Source organism: Periplaneta americana, chromosome 16 (assembly GCF_040183065.1).
Source record: "Periplaneta americana isolate PAMFEO1 chromosome 16, P.americana_PAMFEO1_priV1, whole genome shotgun sequence".
Lineage (NCBI taxonomy): Eukaryota > Metazoa > Arthropoda > Insecta > Blattodea > Blattidae > Periplaneta > Periplaneta americana.
The window spans coordinates 102,330,752-102,346,753 of record NC_091132.1 but is presented as its reverse complement, the minus strand read 5'-3'; the positions used below and the strand labels follow the sequence as shown (position 1 = coordinate 102,346,753).

The window sequence follows — 16,002 nt, the reverse complement described above, 5'->3', positions numbered from 1 at the left end:
GCGCAGACATATATTTTCCGCTGAGCATTCCTTTAATCGGATCAGGTAGTGGTTGGAGTCCGCTGACGTCTGCGTATTCTTTAAAATAAGTGTGTAATATTTTGTTGTTTATTTTCTCTTTTTTATTTACCTCCCTCCCCCACCCCTCTCTCTCTCTCTCTCTCTCCGGCTCTTCTTTTTTTCTTGTTTTGCTTGAAGTACTATGTTAGCTGACAGTTTTTTTCTAGTTTTGAAATTCATAGTAGGAAAGGCGTATTAGTTTTATGTCATTGATCAAATTAATAATATTAAAATTAACTGAAAACTAACGCAGAAGTAAAGCTTTTCAGTAGCTAATGTGAACATTTATAATTTTCCTGGAAACACTCGTTTATTCACAAACAGTTTTTATCAATTATTATTCTAATCGGTTTAGTTTAACGTAAAATATATTAAGGGAGTTTCAGAATGGAACAAAAGAAACGTGTGGTATCAATGGGTTAAAGTTTACTGTCCAAAATAATTTTATTAAGATTCTTCACCAGACAGGATTGTGATCATTTTGTTAAAGGGCGTCAGTATTTGAACTGCCTCTTCTAAAACGCGTTACTCTTCCTGTGTAATAAAAAATATAAGCGGATATTAACTTAAGGATAATTGTTATTATATTATTACCACACGTTTCTTTAGTTTCAGAATGAAACTCAATATTTTAATCTAATAACTCAAGTTGCCTTTTAAATATTCCATATAAGTTATGTATGATTTTTATTGCCTCGAAAGTTACGTTTTATAGAAATTTCAAGACTTTTTTTCTAGACTGTGGGCCTTTGGAACAATATCACTAAAGCAGTTAAAAATCGTATCAAATGTTTTGCGTAATTTTAAAACTACGAAAACGATTATATCACTAATTAACCGTCAATGTGTATCTGAATGGTAATAATTTATTTTTGACAGCAAGTACGAGTACCACAACCGCGGCTCTTAATGTTAGCCTAAACACTTAGGGTGGTATTCATAGACATTTCGCAGCACGCTCTACGAGGGTACTAAGCTAGCCCCGGCTATCCACTGGTTACTAGTACAGAATTCAAATCATATCCTATCGCCAACACTGGTTTATGAATACGAGAAACCCTGATAATAATCCACCGAAAGCCCGCGCTAAAAATGTCTATGAATACGGCCTTACATACCTACATTTTAAAATTTAGACCTACTCATAGAATCTATCTAACCTGGTCCACGCCATAGACATTTCCAAATATGGATCTGTTAGCGTCCTAGGAGCGTTTGGCTTTTCTGGCAACACAATCACCAACTCATATTTCGTTTAAAGTAAGCGGCTCATCACTGAAGTTTGGAGTTTCATCTCGTAACAATATGCTGGATCAATCTTACAGGATCCTTTTTTGCTGAAATTCTTGTGATTTTCAGTTTTTCATTCGCATTGTTACTCTATCTGCACACAAAACCACGAAATTATTTATTAGAACTTTTATATATAAATCAAAGTAAACACGCTTTTTAAAAGAATTCAAAAGTGTTTTGAACAGTTAAATTTACTTACTTTCTTCAAGTTCGCGATTGTGCGATCGCTTCAAATGGTGTAACAAATTCGAAGTACCACTACCCTTAGAGTAAATTCGCCTACAAAGTTCACAGCGTGCGATTTTATTATTATCTTCAACTAAATTAAAGAATTTCCATGCGACGGATATACGATTTGGTGCCATCCTATTCCACTCACAACTACCCTCAGTCCGTACGCGCCGGTCGTCCTTGAGCTCTACGTCCTACAACTTCGCTTCGCTCAGAACCACTGCATCTCTCCGTATGTCCCCTGTTCCACCTACGATAGTATCGGAGATCACCGGTGGAGAGCTTTATTCGTAATCTCCGATTCCTCCGCGGTAGTAGTCACTCCGATGAGCAGCACTAATCGTAACTCTTTCGATTCACAGATATGTTGTCACACAACGCTGGAATGCATATGTAAACATTTAACAGGTAATTTCCTTCGTTTTCTTTGTACCACAATATCATCTGTTTCACTCCTTTCTCCACATACAAGCTATATGATTGAAATTATTCTGAGAATGTTCGGATTTACAAAAAGGTGACGAGATATAAAGTGGTTATAAACCTGTCGGAATGGGTACGGATGCAGATCTAGGCGTTGCTTCTTGTATCGATGCGTGCAGCCGTCTCTACTGCCTTCGTAATTCGTGACTCGGTAACACATTATTTTCATAATGGTAAGTGAAATAAACTTGTCAGGGTATATACACGCAGCTGTAACGTTAGATGCAAGCCACAGCTGTGGCTATGGATGTTTGTTGTGTCTTGTGTTGTGTCACATACTCCTGTCTGCCTAGAGCAGGCATGTCAATTGATGCCCACAGGAGCAAGCGCGCGCTTTAGAGCCCAGGAGAGCATGAGCGCTTTACAGCGGAAAGGAAAGAGACAAACGAAAGAGCTAGTATATGCCGCTTAGTCGCGCTATATTCAGGGATGGCCAGCACTGATTCAATAGATAAAGGGAAGAGAACGTATTAAAACTGTATCCATATTCATTTTTAGATTTGCCTGAGAAGTATAAGTGCATTATAAGAATTTAAGTTTTAATTTTAATGCTCATTTTTAACAAGTTTGATGTTTTTATTCAAAAGAAATATTTTCTCAACTTTTCATATAGAAAAGTGAAATTTTCAGGTATAGGCCTATTTATTTAGTAGCCTTACAGAATGTTTTCGTAAATCTAATATACCGTATATACGTATTACTGAAGATAGTGTATTGAAAATTTTGAAAATATTGGCATGGAAATTGTTTGTAAGGAAATGAATTAACAAAGCAACTACTGTTACATCATAAGCAAAAGATACGTGTCCATGTGTTGTAAAAATGTCAGCTCTATAGCTTCAGCAGATTTCGAGAAAATAATTTAATATTCTGATGATAGGAAGTTGCTCACAAATATCACCTTAAAAGCATAATGCGATAAGAGTTTTGTTATGTAATATTAGTTACACTTAAAACAGATACAGTACCTAGGTAACTTTGCTTTGTACTGTAATATTGTTTTGATTAGTTTATTGATTACTTTTGTAAGGCTAAAGATACCATCAATATAAATTCCAACTTATCATGTCATACTCAATCTCTTTCTTTGGAATATCACTTTCTTTATGAATGATGTGTTTCATCCACTTAATACAGTATAATATTATACTACTATGGAATTTAAGTGAATATTCCTTCTTAACTCTCTCTTATGTTATTAAGATTTAAAACACAAGTGCAATATTAAGAAATCAGTGTTAGTACTTTTGTTTTACAGACAATATAGATAATATTAAACAGAAAGAAGCCATATAAAAATATGGACATAAAATTTCACGTTCCGTTTGAAGTTTGTCCACCACTGTTTTCTTAATCCAACAGGTTGCTTATTCATATACACAACCCTTCCTCTTTCCACACATAGCGCTTGCTGCCCGCGCACGACGTCAAGGTCAGAAAAATGCGCTTACTTTGACATCACTGATGTAGAGGAGGCGCGACCCACTTTTGGGCGAGACTTCAGTTTGCGACACTACTGTACCGGTTCTTGACGCCATTCCAAAAATACAAATCGCTGTAAAATCTTAAACAACTATAATTTTACAAAACCAATGATACACCCGAAGTTCGATTTTAAGCAACAGCATAAGGCACATTTGGAACTTATGTATTTAAAATAATCACCATCTTTATGCAATACTTTCACAAACCGTTTCATTTTTCCCAGTTTAATGTGAAGAGGCGGCAAGATGATCTCTCGTTTCACCAGACAGTCTCTAATGATATTTTTCTCCCCAGGATTAATTGTTGTTACAGCAGGCCATTCTCTTCTAACCCAACACGTTACGGTCACTTGCATATGATCTTCGTGGTGAAGTCGCCATCATTACACCGATTTGATATAACTTGATAATGTTTACACATATAAATTTCACTTCAAATTTATTATCGTATGACTGTAATGATTCTGAGTACCCTTCTAGACAACTCTAGAAGTATTAAATGTTTCACAGTCGATCGTGTTCAATCCCTTTACTATAGATCAATGGCGGGCATTCCTGCGGCATTGCCGCAGTGATGTCAGACCTAAGCGAAGCATCAAACTTACCCCCTACCTTCCCCTTCCCCCGCTCCATGAAAATACTGTGCGTGTACAGTTACCTTAAAAAGAATGAGACAATTCTTGGTCGTCGGAAGTTAAAGTTCTATAGCGCGGTTCACTCGATATCGACGTAACGATACATACCATGACAAATAGTATAAGAACTGTTAAAAGGACCACAACAAGGACAAGGACCTGAATAAGGATCACGAAGAAGACTGCCTTTTAAGGCCAGGATTTCACAACATAGCTCGAATCACAAAATATCATTGCTTCACTGTATCGAATGGCAAATGCCTGCTAAGGGATCTACATTCTGGACTGCTGCTGTCACTGTCTTGTCTCGGTAGCTCATATAGCAGCGTGTCGGTTCCACTGTATAACCGAAACGTCTCGTGTTCGATCCCGGGTAAAACGTTTTTTTTATTGAGGTGTAATTAATTTGTTCAGAGTTCCTAGACTGTCTAATTTGTCGAAAAAATATGGAATAATTTATGCCCAATTTCTGGGTCTTACAAGTGGGCTGAACTTCGTCAAAAAAAAATAAATCTTACTTGGAAGTTAAAAGTATTCGTCCTCAAACAAAAATCATAAGAAACAAAAAGAGACCTGTTAACTTAAAATCTTGACCACATGCCATCAGCTTCTATTACAGCTCTAAGTCGATCCGGCATGGATGTCACGAGATTGTGGAATGAGTTCTGATCCCCGGCGAGATGTTCCCAGGTGTCAACAACTTGATCCCACAATTCGTCTCGATTTTGAGAGCGTCGGTGGGCATAGGTGGCTATCCTTCTCTTTTTCAATTCCGCCCATAAATTTTCGATGAAATTCAAATCAGGTGACTTCGGAGGCCAATTAATGATTTCGATCTCGGGTCTCCTTTGAAACCATCTTTGAATGCTTGCAGCATAGTGCACGGGATGGTTATCCTGCTGGAACAGCAATGTTCCTTCGGGAAAACGTTCTCGGGCGGAGGGAAGGAATATACTGTATTTTCGAGAATGTGCTCGTAAGTTCCCGCATTAAACCGGCCACTCGATTGGTAGCGAAGGCAAGACGGTCGACAGCTTGTACTTTCCCCAATATTTCCATTTGCGCAGCCCTCCGGCTCCTAATACTGCGGTTCCTCAACCTGCTGATCACAGTCTGTGAAGAGCCGGGAAAGTTAGATGCTGCTCTTATTTCGTTAGCAGTCAGAAAAGGGGTCCTGTCGAACTGTCTCGAATAAGAGAGCATCCTCTTCCAATGAAGAAGTCCGCGGACGCCCAGGAATAGGGCGATTTTCGACCTCCCCTAAATTTTGGTAACGATGAACCCACTTCGCGGCTGTACTTCCAGGAACACCGACCAAACGGCCAGCAGATCTAGCCTCATATCCAGCCTCAACTAAAAGCTATAACTCGCTGTCTCATGTCACGTCGGTTCGTCATTACGATGAGAAATGAGGGATGACGATAATACTTTAGTGTAGACAATGACTACTTAACGTGATATAGAATTATTGAAATAAGAGGCATCTTGCATAGTAAGAGTTAATAAATCAACCCTAAATTAAATATCTAAATAACAGAATATAACAGGAAGTCCAATTGTTGCGAAACTAATCAAATTAAATCTAAGCTGAAGTAGCACAGCCATTGATAAATGTTTTGTACACAGAATTAGACTGAATTCCTATTCGACAGAACCTATAATCAATGGCTTGTCTGAACACCATAAATAAATCCTAAGTGTTTCCAATGTCACTGAACAATTTCAAAATATTAATTTAAAAACTAAGAAAGGATCGTAAATGCTGTATCTAGTGATTATTTACATTTATGTCTACAAAATGAATCTTGGAAAAACATATATGATACTGGTACTACTGATATTAAGAGTAAATGTATTGAATTTTTCACTTAATTTCATAATCAATTCAGTGGATGTTCTTCACTCAATGTTGTGAAAAAATTCAAAAGTAAAAACCTGCAGATAACGCAGGGACTTCAAAATCTCATGTATTAAAAAGAAGAATCTATATGTAATGAGTTGCAATGTAATGATCCTCATGTTCTTAAATACTGCAAGGAGTACAGTGTAATTTATCAAAAATTATGAAAGAGGGAAATAGAATATATTTGAATAGAAAAGTACAAAATTCAGATAATGCAATTAAACCTATTCGGAATATTATTAAATTTAAACTTGTAGATATCCTAAGAAAGAAAATATTTTTTCATTAAAACCAATGATTATAAAGTAGAGGATCCCAAATCTATTGCAAATTCTTTTAACGTATTATAGTATATAGTACAGAAATATTATTGACAACTTAAACATTCAAGATTTTGCAAAAGATACTGCAATTGGTTACTTAACAGATGCATTTAATAATTAGTATTAATATATGTAATTAGTCAATAACTGCAACAGTGCTTTTTCATTCATTCATAACATGAATAAAATTGAATGCACATTAAATTAAACACTATTGCAAACACGTAGATAAAATAGTTAAAATTAACTGAAGGTGTGAGAATGAAATAATCCAAAGCCACACTTTTAACAAAAATTGTTTTGTGCGAGTGCATTTCTTACACATATGGGAAAGCTATTAATAAAATATTGTAATAATTACTCAACAAATGACATACCCTAAGGACTCTAAACCTTTGTAAATGTTTGTCTATTATTATATATATTTTTTAATTTCATTTGAATTATTAGTTTTTAATATATATATGTATTTACATTGTATATGGGTGTGTATAAATGCCTTCATTAGATTAACGTTTATAGTATTATAACTTGTAATTTTGTATTGTTTGCGATCATTAACACTTAATCTTAGGACTTTGTAAAACTCTATTTCAACGTTACTTAGCTATTTCAACGTTATTTAGAAAAAAAAATCGTTGTGTAGACTAAGAATCGAACTCGCACTCTTCTACACAACACGCAGAAGTCTTACCGTCTGAGCTATTGAAACGACATGAACGCTTTCCTTTCTGTGCGGAGTATCGATCTAGTCATGAAGGTCCATTGTCGATTTAACTACACGATTTATGTATAAATTTATCTTTTATTTACGTAATATTATCATATTTTTTGCAGTTTTTGGAGTGAATTTCGGAACGATGCTAGTAACAAACCAAATAGCCTGAATTTAAGTAACTCAATATTCGTTATCTTGTGTAGGAGTGCTCTGGTCTCCGATCATGCGCAGTGTCTTACATCTGAGACTTCGTAATATTCAATCGTCTCATCCTTTTCCAGGGAAACTGTACGTGGCGGAATATACTGGATTGCTGTACTTCGGAGCTTCATTAGTGATACAATGTCTTTCGCAGAATCAGATGAATCGAGAGGATATCACACTTACAAGAAAGGCGGTTCTTTCATTTCTCATGTTTAGGATCAGTTACAAATATTCAGGACGCGAACTTAAATATGTACATTCTTAAAATAAATCACCTATACGAGTTCAAAGAACACAGATTAAGTGAATTTCAAAGGGTGGAGAAAGATTTCAATATTTTTGCCACTTCTTTTCATGTTTAAATTGAAAATGTTGTCCCAGAATTGCAGTTAGAGGTACTGGATTTGCGGAATGATAGCCTCTTGAAAGCAAAATGTGAAGGTCTACTGGGGGTTAAATTTTTTTAAAAGATGTCTAGTACTACATATACACTGCTTAGACAGTTTGCTTCAAAAATAATGAGTACCGTCATTTCCCATAACTATGGTCCTGGAACATGACTATTGTCCACGATACAACTAATCAAATTTTGTACTCCATAACATAGTACCTCGTTTATCTATATTTTTGCTGTACTGTAGTTTGAATTCAAGTCACTGCAGCTATCTACAACGGTCTATGTTACTTCTACAATGATCTTTGAATGGTTGTATCGTGGACCATAGTTGTGTTCCAGGACAATAGTTATGGGAAATGACGGTATGTATTCATCAACCTACCAGTGCGAACAGCTGTCGTCTAAAATGAAATTTATAAAGTTCAGCCACAGATCCCGCTTAAGCGATGCTCATCCCCTTGCGCAACTAAAAATAGCACGCACAGATAGAGGAGAAGGTGGAAATATGGGCTACCATTTTATTTTCCTCGTAATAATGGAAAATGGTGTGGCATACTGCTTGGAAATCTTTATTGACATACAGAGTAATTATTCATATACAATTTTTCCAGTCTTAAAGGTCAATAGTTGCAATAGATATTTGCATATAATTACTTTTTGAAAGTAAGACGAACTGGTCCTCTACAGGTAGTAGGGTCTAAATATGGGCTACCACAAAAATTTGAAAATAAAATTGGAAAAAACAAAGAAACATACGTAGGAAACATGTGTCACATCAATGGCAATATTCTATAACTAATAACGATAGTGAAAATACGGGACGTGTTAATGTTTTGGTAATATGGGCTACCTATCCCATATTTGACACATAGCGGTAGCCCATATTAGCAGCATCGACTCATGAAGGTTTCTAAAATTATGTATGGCAATTGTTGTCCTAAATAAATATTACTCTTATGCCATGTGATAGAGCTATTCTTCGTCAATGTAACACATCAAGCGTGATTTATAAACATGAAATATATTTATTTCAATAAAATTGAACCTACATACCTGCAAAAACTTTGAAATTGATGAAAAACATAAAGGACACACGACATCCACACCACTAAGGCAACTGGCTTTTCTCTTTGTGCACGCAGACTGATGGACACGAGATGTACTTTTAGAGCTTTTTCGCTAGGTAACAGCATCATATATAGTAAAAAACGAGGTAGCCCATATTACCATCCTAGCCCATATTTCCACCTTCTCCTCTATAAATCCCAATTTCGAAGAAATTGCTTTGAAAAATGATTAATTAAATATCACGTGAATGGATTATTCTAATTACATATGGTAGATAGGAGTGTAGTGGTGCAACTGTCTGTAAATCCGTCACTGCACTGTAGAGTACAACCCCTCCCACAGTATGTAGTTGCCATTTAAATCCTGTCTTGTGGGTTGCGTTCATTTTGCCCACCACTGCTATAGATTATATCGATTGCAGTATAAGATTACGCGCGAAATGTAAATATACCGCACTTAAGGAATTGTATAAAAACAGTAGTTGTTTGACGAAAACTGATTTTATTTTTGCAGAGAGCATGAAAACATCATTCAAAATGACCCTTCGTCATGCAACCCTGTGTAATTATTGTGTGATCAAATATCCCGTCTAGGATACGTATGGTCCCCATTGATTTATATTGGATTCACCGTCTTTTCGTTTGTCCTGTAAGTTCGAAGATGCTATAGATATGAACTTTAACCAGATTCCTCATAACGGAAGGGAAATATTCTGAATGATTATCGTGGTTTTGCAAAGTACCCTGTATGTGTTCAACTAGCTATGAGCTCTGTAAGCCTGTAGTCACACATCTCACTCCAAAATTAGGCTACCAATCTCACCAAGGGACTTAAGAAATTTATAAACTATGAAGATGAGACAGCGCAATAACGGATTAGAATACATAAGAGAAGACAGTCCAACACTGACAGTGTTGTTCACTGTAAAACAGAACAAAAATTTATACATTATCGATGTAAAAGATTATTTTACAGCTGTGAGAATTAAAAATACCACTAAATTCCTATACCGACAACACAAAATGTGATGAATTTTACGAACTGAATTAACGTGGAAATACACTAGAATGGCTAGATCTAGAGGGAAAAGAGCTGAATTGGCAAAAATGATTATTGAACAAGCATTACTGGTCGACAAGGCACAATTCTTTTAGTCACACTTTCGTAACGCACTGTTCGTCGGCAGCACCCTATCTAAAAGTAATTGAGATTCGAACATGAGACTCGTTCCTTCCTATGTGAGAACCCTGGCTTTACTGACATTCAGCATCGCACAGAAGTCAAGCTTACATCAACGAATAGAAATGAACGAGAATTCGGAAAGATCCAAATAATTTAGGAGCGGAGATAGTACGAGTATTTGCCTGTAGGTTCTACACATCTATTTGTATTACTGCAGGTCTTTATAGCAATTGAGGAGTTGAATGCAATAAGGACCAAACCCACAAATATCTGTTTTTGAGATAATAGGCTTCAGTTTTTAAGCCGCCATAGAAATGTTAGGACATATTCCGTACTAACATAAATTATGGCATTAGTTTCAACAATTTGTGGCGGATTATACTTCAATTTGGTTTTTAATACTACTAAAATATTTGAAGAATTATATTAAAATAACCTTTCAAAGGCCCCTTTTTGTAATCAACTATGTTATGAACTGTTGTATATAAATTAGTCTGAACCTTTAAATACAATGAGCAAGGAAAAGAAGTAGAAACTAGTACAAAATATTCATGAAGAATATATGCGTTTTTAGGCTGTCACGGTGACTGATCACAATTAGGCCTTTGGATATTCCTAATATTTCTTAATGTTCGTTGCTTTAGTGCAGTGGTCGCCAAATATGACGTCATATGAAATACGGCCTGCAAAACACAGCAACCGGGAAGGTGGAAGGAGGGAGGTATAAGGAGAGAAGTCACAAAACACTTCACTGTTGTAAGTTCTGCGTGCGCAGAGACGGTGACTGAACATAGCCTATCCAAACTAAGGAAACGCTCAATTAAGTTTAAGTCAACATATCTTTTTCATTTTTGTGTGATTCGATTTCTATTTTCTGTTATTTTATACACAGTAACTTTGAATGAACAAGTGATGGCTAAGGGAAGGGAGGGAGATCATGCCTTAACCCTCCACTCTGCTTGTGTGCTAATGGGTTCACTCGCGAGTCAAGAAATGCCGACCACTGCTTTAGTGACTTCAAATTTCCTTTAATGTGTATAAGGCAAGCCTGGGGGTAAATAACTCGACTGAGTCATTGTAGACCAACCCTTAACTCCCCACTCCACCTTCCTCGGCTGAGAAAGTAATTTTGGTGCTGTACGAGCAGGCAAAACAGCCAGTGACGGATTGCATCAGCGGGCATCATATCTTTTACGAACTTCCGGCTCTCGCTGGTATACTCTATTTTATTTCAAGGAGTGCAGTTCGGTGGCTCCTTTGAACACCACTTACAGATTTATGACTTCCTACACAAACACCTCTGACAATTCCATTCTGTCCCCTCGTCTCAACATTCCATAGTTGCATAATCCTGGTGACCTTCAAAATGAGACAGTGAGACTGACGGGATTCTTGGAATTTGGAAAAGTTGCGGCAACTCTGCCTCCACGTGGATTTGACGGGAGCCTGTCAATTCTTATGAACGAGGTTTTGTGATTGGTTACTGACAAGAGAAGACAAGATTTCCTTCACAGTAAGGAAATGTTCGTAAATTTGATCATATCACCCCATGCCTGGAAGCAATAGGTTGGCTTAAACTAGATAAGAGAAAAAATTTACATTCACTTCTCTTTCTCTTCGAAATTTTGAACTCTTCTATTCCTTCTTACCTGTCGTCTCGCTTCACTTACCTTTCTTCCCACCATAATCTGAACACGCGCTCTCGTCATGAAACAATACTAACAATACCATCCCATCGCACCTCCTCATACTCATCCTCTTTCACAATAGCCCTGCCAAGACTCTGGAATTCGCTACTTGCTAGCGTCAGGAACTGTCGAAATAAAATTGAATTCAAACGCAAACTAACTAGGCACTTGGTCAGTAATTGATTTCTTGTAAATAGTTTCCTTAATCTATCACAAAATATTTCAATATCCGATAATTTTATCACTATAGAATTTTGTTATTCTAGGTTTAATTTGTTATTCAGTAAATATAAAATATTGTTTGTTTTTCTATGATAAATTATCTAGCTTTCATTAGTCAGGTAATCTTTTCGTACTTTAATTTTTATTGTAATTGTAATTGTACATTTAATATTGTAATTTTATTTGTAATTGTAACTATAAAACTAATACTAATTGTACATTTATTATTCATATTATAGTTGGAATCTCCTGGTAGTGGGGCAGAGAAGGCCTGACGGCCTTATCTCTACCAGGTTAAATAAATAAATACTACTACTAATACTAAGACATTTATTTATGACAACCAATTAGTAGGGGGCCGTAGAAGGTCTGTCGGCAAAGTCCTTTCTATGAAACTGCACTCTATGAAATAAAATAGAGTAAAGCTTAAGTCCCACCACTGATGCACAGAGCATTACTCTGCGTTTGTTTATAAGGGAATGTAAGCGAAAAAGGTATGGGCGGGAGTCTTTTACATCCCTTTCACTTCTCCTCTTATGTCCGGGGTGGTATAAGGTATATATTTTACATAGGTCATTTGAATTACTATTTTAATTTCACAACATATTTTCTACAAAAATCACTTACTTCCGTTCTTGGAGTCTTGAATGGATTCCACAAGTCTTTTCAAAAGCTGAAGTAGCGTCTGTAACAAATTTCCAGCTTTAATCCAATATGTTCATTGTAGTAACTTTTGAAAAGTTCAAATAGAATTATTTTAAAATTAAAGTTTGGATTTTCGAAATACTTCTTTATCAATAATTCCCTTGCCTAATAGGATGTTTTGTGTGATAGTGATTGCAGGTGCTTTATTGCTAAATCTCAAACATTGCTTTCAAACTTAATGGAACGATTTTTGTGGTCCACACCTGTGGAGTAACAGTCAGCGCGTCTGACCGCGAAGCCAGGTGGCCAGGGTTCGATTCCTGGTCGGGACAAGTTACCTGGTTGAGGTTTTTTCCGGGGTTTTCCCTCAACCCAATTTGGGTAACTTTCGGTGTTGGACTCCGGACTCATTTCACCGGCATTATCACCTTCATCTCATTCAGACGCTAAATAACCAAAGATGTTGATAAAGCGTCGTAAAATAACCTACTTAAAAAAAATTTTGTGACGACCTATCATGTTCTTGAATGAACTGCCCTCTATGGCCTTTTTTCTGAATCACAAGAAATCCTCTTTCTGATATAAGATAGAGGTCCTAAACAAATTTTTAGCATGTTACAACTGTCTGTCCAATTTTAACACTGAACCCAGGAAACTGCTCTCTTTTTGTCTGCATCAGCTGTAGCTCGTTTTATAGGATGTGTCATCATGCAATCAACTAGATAAACATCCTGTTCAACATTTTCACCAGAATCATAGAAAGCATTTAAAATACATATAAAATATCAGTCTGTATCAGAATTTTCTTAGGGCAACACTTAGGCCTACTAACAAGCTTAGAATTTGTCACTTCTGTTCACATAACAAGTGCCCCATTTCTATTAGTTTTCCTTTTTATTCTTTAGTTAGTCTTTTTCCTATGTCCTTGCTCCTGACTATCTTCTGAGTCAAGCTCATCACTCGAAGAGTATGCAATATTATGCTCTTTACTCATTATTCTGGGACAAATTATGTAGCAGATTTGTGAAATACCCTTCTTTTTAATCATTTATATGCCCTTATAAGTTAATGACTAGCAATTATAATATTAACAGGACTCTGTCAATATTAAGTTACTGTACATAAACACAACTCCACCTATAGAAATGACCGAAAATAACAGTAAACAAGCGTTCATCCTAGGTCTCTCCTAGCCTATGGTGATAAAATACTGAAACCAAATTTTTCAGGCATGCTAATCGAAGCGTAAAGATTATACATATAGGGTAATGCCATTGAACGCAAAAAGGGCCTTTATTGCATTCAAGACGTCAATTGTATTTACACAATCGTTTCACTATTTATTTGTATTTATTTAACCAACTATTTATGTAATTATGTAATACCATCATCATCATCATCATCATCATCGCCAACACCATCACTAGGTCCGTAATTAGCTTCCTTCAGAATTCGGGCCCTTTGTTCGTCCCCATACGTGGTCCTTGCACTTATTCACGCAACTGTTCAGTTGCACGCGTACTTCATTTATGTAATTACTTATAGTTACCTTACATATCATTTCATTTTTACTTCAATTTTTATTGTACCTGAGTTTTTTAATGTACTTCACTCCCACTCCTTCTACTAATGAAGTTCCAAGTGTCCTCCACACAGAACCAAGACCATATATAGGAAACAGTACTGAATTAGCGAGTATAGCACATTCCAGAAATATGTTCGCGTTTTCCAGTGACGAAAGGGCTTTCAATATTGAATCATATTTTCGCACAGGTACTGTCGTCCGTTTACCTACGTCGTATCTCGATTTCCCCCACCTGCTTCCACTCGCCTCTCTGAAAAGGCTAGTGGCTGGGCTGTCTTAGCTCTTTTCTGAAAACATTAATTTCTGGTAGGAATTGGACATCTATGTAATATTACATAACTGTTTAAAATAACTTAAAAGGGTTTCGTTAAGTAATTAACTGTCATGTGATTTCCCCACTATCTACAATCCTGCGACATAACCACTTGAACGGACAGTAGATAGCATGTCTGAGTAATTTTATCTGTGCGGGTCGGGCAGAAGTGAAGACTGAATTTACAGTACGTAAAGTAATCTTTTTTAGAGTAGGTACAGAATTATTTCAACATGAGTTACTAGTACGAAGGTTGAAACTGGTAATTGGAATTAGATGCATTAGTCTATAGTTCGAATATGCACAAACGAACTGAAGCCTGTATCGAAATGAACGGTCACCATTTTCAAAAATGTGTTTAAATATTCACATTTTGATTATTTTTCCATTTAACTTCATTCTCTATATTGTACACTAATGTGCTGTAGATAGTATAATATACATCGCATAATAATGAATACGTTCGCATGGATAACTCAGTTCGTGAGGAAAAACACTTATTGTTAATACTGTACTGTATTTTGATTAAACAAAAACCTAATGAAAATTATCAAACTCAAAATCGTGATATTTCCTATTTTACGTAAATGGATGACTACTTTTCTTCCCTCCTGTACCTAGTAAAGTAATTTGCTTGTATTTTACGCCAGTATCATCGAACTCCAGTCGTGGAAGGGGGTAGCAAACGGTGTTTCCGGTTCTCAACCGTTAATCGAAAGGTATAGCCAGGTTAGTACTAAAAATGTTAGTAAAAATAAAATGATGTCCTTGTATTATAATCACTTATTTGTTTATGTCAATATTTATTAATTTTCACACGCATTTTGTTACTTATCTCTTCATTTATTTAGTTAATTGTTAACGCATTTGTTCAGTCTTATTTGTCATTTATTTACATATTTATAGAGTGTTGTATGATGTATTTACGTATTTTTGACGATACACAATTGTTTGTTCATTTGGCAATTATTTTTTTGCGAGATCGTGTTTTTTGTTGTATTTACAGCGAATTGTTGTTAGGCTTTGAAAGTTAGAATTTCCACACAAACTTGTTGCTAGGGAAACCATTCTTCATAACATAAAACTATATTGAAATAGACCCACTACAGTGAACTTATTGTTACTTAGTTACCATTACAATACAGTTTTGCGAAGACTTTGGAATAATATCGCTCTAAATTTTCAATGCAAAATATACTGTATATATTTGCAATTTTAAACATATGATCGTGCAAAAATGTTGTACAATACAATATACGTTTGTGAAGTACATTACAAAATCTCCGAAATTGACAAATTCGCTCTTCTCATTTTTTAAACTTTTCCTCGGTTTCGTAAAAACCACTTCTCAAACTTGTATCGTAATATAGCTAATATATACGCACTTTTAAGATGCATTTATTTTCATATTCATTATTCATTCATTCATTATTCATGAGCGATGCATTTGCATATTTATTTAGTTACTTAAGTTATTTAATCAGTTTTCTGTTTAGTCATATGCGCATTGATATATTTATTTGCATATATATTTTCTCCAGCTTCATACGACGACATTCCGACGTAGT

At 35.8% G+C, this 16,002-nt stretch overlaps 1 protein-coding gene across 4 annotated transcripts in view; it reads right to left on the bottom strand.

Moving 5' to 3' along the window:
* Positions 1-16,002, bottom strand: part of Cad88C (cadherin 88C) — a 488,883-nt gene that overhangs the window by 396,777 nt on the left and 76,104 nt on the right. The window contains exon 2 of one of the 4 annotated variants that reach the window (XM_069812620.1): positions 12,519-12,576. The exons of the other annotated variants lie outside the window; for them this stretch is intronic. The gene's annotated coding sequence lies outside the window, so the exon portion shown is untranslated. The remainder of the gene's footprint in view (positions 1-12,518; positions 12,577-16,002) is intronic. 4 annotated transcript variants of the gene reach the window in all.